At 40.1% G+C, this 5000-nt stretch overlaps 1 protein-coding gene and 1 pseudogene across 1 annotated transcript in view; both read left to right on the forward strand.

Moving 5' to 3' along the window:
* Positions 1-1763, forward strand: part of LOC102823880 — a 5101-nt pseudogene extending 3338 nt beyond the window's left edge.
* TEX14 (testis expressed 14) overlaps positions 1-5000 on the forward strand; it is a 135434-nt gene that overhangs the window by 37641 nt on the left and 92793 nt on the right. The gene's annotated exons all lie outside the window — the stretch shown is intronic.

The following is a 5000-nucleotide window of genomic DNA, read 5'->3' on the forward strand; positions in this document are numbered from 1 at the left end:
TTAGGGGTCTGCTATGGAAGCACAAGAAAAACACACATATATATATTAAAGCAAGAAATTTAAAGGCTGACTATAAATCTAGCTGGAACACCTCTGAGGGGCTTGCTCCCTTTGAAGCCAATGCCTCCAATCCGGCGACCTTTGTCACGCAGATTCCTTCGGAGTGGGCGTGACAAGGAACCTGTACACAGACCAAGAGGCAGTTGTTTGAACAGAATAAGGAAACACTACGGAGTGTTCTGAAACGGGGCACATTAGAAGATCCTGGATAGAGTTGGAGAAAAATATGGAACACAACTCAAAATTATAAAAAAGCCTAAGCTTACTGGTCAGATAGAAATTGGTAGTACCCCCAAGACTTCAGATCTTTCTGGAAATGAATGAACTCACTGCCGTAGCTTAATTTTCAGCCAAACAATAGGTCTAAGGAGAACAGTAGCATGTGGAAGTATTCATACCCTATAATAACAAAACCTTTGAGAACAAAAGGGCCAAAGTTGAGAAGCTTTAGGAAATAAAGAGGAATGGAAACAGGAAACAAAGGGAGGAAATGGGATAAGTGATGTTAACACTGGTGAGGACTAGTTGGGATTTCAGTTAATGACATGAAACAATGTGTATGAATGGAAGACAGATTTGCTCTGCAAACTTCACTAAATTCACAATTTAAAGATTCTAATAGGATCAAGTGAAAAGTAGTTCGGTTTTCTAGCTATAGGTCTGTTACTCAAGTGATGTCTGAATGGAAATCAAACTCTTGAGACAGCAGTTGTCTGCAACTACCCAAATTTACTAATCCTCTAGTGCCAAGCTTAGTAGTAGTTATGTTGTTGTTAAGTTCCCTCTCATAGTAACCCTAGCAGCTGGTGGACTTGAACTGCTGGTTTTGTGGTTTGCAGTCCAGTGCTTATCCACACCAGGAGTCCAGTAGTAGCCATGTTGTTAACTTCCGTCGAGTCGGTTCCAGCTCATACGAACCCTGTGTAGGGTTTCCAAGGAGCGGCTGATGGGTTTGAACCACCGACCTTGTTCAAACAGGTTTCCTTTTGCTTTTAGGGCGGGGCCCTTTCTCCGAACTACTGCTGCTGTTATTGTTAAGTGCAGTCGAGTTGGTTCCGATTCCCAGGAGTGACTGATGAAAACAGCGCATTAACCCACTGAACTACTGTTGTTGTTAAGTGCTGTTGAGTCCATTCAGATCTGTATAGGGTTTCCAAGAAGCTACTGGTGAGTTTCAACCACTGACCTTGCAGTTCAAAAGCCTTTGTAGTCTGGCGCATTAACCCACAGCGCCACACTCGGACTCCTAAGAAATATTTAAATATGAGGGTTGTGATTGGCTAACGCTTAATATTATGCTAATTAAACAACTAATTAATTAATTTTTTCATATTTTCAGTTAAAATGCTGGAAATACATTTGCTAAATGATTGTATTTTTAAGGACGGTTTAGCAGAATCTGTTTTCCTAAATATTTTGCAATAAGACTAGATAGAACTGGGTTAAACTTTTCGCCATCCGTGTAATGTGTGCTGCTTCTCAGGACCCAGCAAAGGCTGTAAGTGTAAGTTTAAGACTATACTTTCAGGGATCATTTCTATAGTTCGTTACTAGAGAAACTTCTCTGATCGTGTAGAGCACCGAAAACCACGAGGAAGAGGCGCAGCGTTTTCTCCTGAGCGTGAAGCCGGCTCTTGGTGTTGCTTTACTGCGACTGCCGCTTGCCATTGATGATCGTTCTTCTCTCCTGTTCAGGGGAGTGAGAGGGAGGAAACGCAGTCTGAGTGGCTTTCTTTTAATACTTGTACTTAATAAGATTAGATGGATTCTTCAGGTTTGGTGGAGTTTGGTTTATTCTGTGTTTTGTATTTGCGTTGAAGTTACAGGAGGCAAGCAATTTGAAATGTGCTTGGAGGGGAAAAATAAGGTCTTCATTATCTGTGAAGCCTTAGTAAAGATCTTGGAAACGTTATATAAGGGCCATCTGCATGAGAGAGCTGTGGTCCTGGGTTGGGTCTTCACTCAGTTTTAAATCTGTGGTGGTTTGTGAGTTGTAGTTATTAAAGCTATGCCATGGGTATTTTAAACACTAACGAGTTCATCAGTGGTAGACAGGTTTCAAATGCGCTTTTAGGGTGTTTAGTCGCTGGAAACTTTATGAATGTCAGATATAGTGCTGGGAATTGAGCCCCTCAGGTTAGAAGGCACTCAAAATGCAAATGGAGAAGAGCTACCTCTACAGGGTTGTTGTCAAGTGCCGTCCAGTCGATTCCGACCCATAGCGACCCTGTATAGGGTGTTCAAGGAGCAGCTGGTGAGCTTGAGTCTCAGACCTTGCAGTTCAAACGGCTTTGCAGTCTGGTGCATTAACCCACAGCACCACACCAGGACTCCAGAGTCTAGGAAATTAAGAAAATGGAAACATCCTATTTTAGGCATTAGTGAGTTGAAATGGATTGGTATTGGCCATTTTGAATCTGACAACCACATGGTTAACTATGCTGGGAATGACAAATTGAAGACTGATGTTACCAATAACCAAAGTGCTGAAAAGGACTTTAGGAAAACAATACCATTTAGAATAGCCACCAAAAAGGATGAACTATCTAGGAATAAATGTAACCAGAGAAACAAAAGACCTATACAAAGAAAACTACAGAACAAGAAACCAAGAGAGACCTATAAAAATGGAAGAATATACCATGCTCCTGGATAGGAAGATTTATATAACATTGTGAAAATGTCAATACTGCCCAAAGCAATTTACACATCTAATGCAATCCCAATCCAGAATTCAACAACATTCTTCAAAGAGATGGGCTTCCTTTTAAAAATAGGTAAAAGTCTATTTTAATATGAAGTGAAATTTTAAGTTGTCACGTATCAGGTGTTTTGTTGTGTTTGCATTTTTGGCTCAGTGTGATTCATGGTTATTTAAATTTTTTTTCATTTGTACTGAAACTCATTTTAAATAAATAAACCTTTTTCAGTCTTTTTTTTTTTTTTTACCATTCTCTCTGTTTTTCTTAGTGCCTCACCTTAAAGTTTAAGCTTGATAAGTGCTGGACCCTATCTAGGTCCCGTACATTATCCTGCAGAGTCACACCAGGACTGTTAGGTATTTTTCAACACTGTGCAGCTAGCACCTAAGAACTGACTCCCCTGCTCTCCACTCTAGGAAGCACAGAGGGTATCCTCAATGCTATGTGTGTGTTCATGCTCTGGCTTTACATTGGGGCTCTAAGACATCATGCTTGTAATCTCAGTGTTTGTTAGAACACACTGCAAAATATTGGAGGTCATCATCTGCTGACCATTATGTGATTCATTTTGGTTAAAAACAGGTAATTAAGCAGCCATCTCTTTCCTTTAGAGGTGGCAATCCCTTTGAAAACTGCCTTTACTTTACTACACTGAGAAAGCAATGGATATTCAGCATACTTAATTTTCACACCAGCAAGTAAAATTACTGGCTTTTCTTTGCAGTTTCACTTATTTGTCCCCACTCTCCATTCTGCTGAAATTTGCCCAGGAACTGTTGTTACAATTTGGATCATGTTCCTCCTATTCTCGTTATAACAAAGTGGAGAGATTAAGAGAAATTCTCAGTATTCATTTTTTTAAAGTTTTTATTGTGAATTGAGTGGCAGTTTACATGGAAGTACATCCTGTCGTGTTTTGTTTCATTGCAATGATTACAGTCCCCTTCATGCATCATCATTCAACAGTATTTGCTTCGATTTCCTCTGTTTGATATAGAACAAAACACTCAGGAATATACAATCATTTAAACAACCAAAGGGCACAGCCTGCAAGCATGCCTCCTGGCCACCAGCACACAGCCTCTCTCCCTCCATGAGTCAAGAGTCCTCAGCTGCTCACTCTCTCCATGTCATCATCTCTGCCTTCATCTTTGGCATTAAACTGCTTCTCTGGATAGGGTCCCACACTCTGCTCTGGCTCCCTTGATGGTCCCAGGGTCCTCCATTCCTGGACTGTAAGATCAACCACTCCCCACTTTTTGCTACAAGACGTCTACCTTTACAGTTATGACAATTGAAATTAGTCATAACAATTTTAGTATTCATTTTTTATATTGTTGATTTCACCAACCCTCTATCTTTAAAACATAGGATAATTAGGTAACTAGTTTAAGAATCCAGAACAAACTGTAGGTCACTTCAAAGATCAATAATTTATATACTTTCCATGGGAGCAGACACACATACATTCCCCCTAGTCACAGTGGCTCTTAAGGAGAGAAATTTTGGAAAGAGGGCTTCTGGGGTTTGCCTTTATATTGGATGTGGCTTCTTGGCCGTGGCCATAAAGTCTCATTTCCAGTGGCTTCTAAATGACTTCTGAGAAGGTTTGTTGATTGCTTAATACACTCATCCCTCAGTATCAACAGATGTTCAAGTCCTTTATATAAAAGGCATGTTGGTGGTGGTAGGTACTGACTCATAATGATTCCAAATACAACAGAATGAAACAGTGCTCGCTCCTACGTCATCCCCACATTTGTTGCTAGGTTTGAGTCCTTTGTGTCAATCCATCTCATTTAGGGTCTTCCTTTTTGGGGCTGATCCTCTAGTTTATCAAGCATGATGTCCTTCTGCAGGGACTGGTCCTTCCTGAAGGCATGTTTAAAGTATGAGACAAGTCTAGTTATTCTTTCTTCTAAGGAGCATTCCGCTGTGCTTCTTCCAAGATTTGTTTTTCAGGCAGCCCATGGTATATTCAATATTCTTAACAAACACCATAGTTTAAAGGCAACAATTCTTTGGTCTACATTATTCATCATCCAGTTTTCCCACGCACAGAGAACAACTGAAAAACGCACCTTACTTCTTTTATTTTCCCTTAAATGTTTTATTGTGAATTATGTGATAGTTTACATGGGAGAACATTAGTTTTACATTCATTCTATCATATATTGTCTCATTGCCATGGTTACAATCCCCTCTATGCATCATCAACCAACCAAGCCTGTCCCCCAT

This window comes from Chrysochloris asiatica, unplaced genomic scaffold, assembly GCF_000296735.1.
Source record: "Chrysochloris asiatica unplaced genomic scaffold, ChrAsi1.0 scaffold00007, whole genome shotgun sequence".
Lineage (NCBI taxonomy): Eukaryota > Metazoa > Chordata > Mammalia > Afrosoricida > Chrysochloridae > Chrysochloris > Chrysochloris asiatica.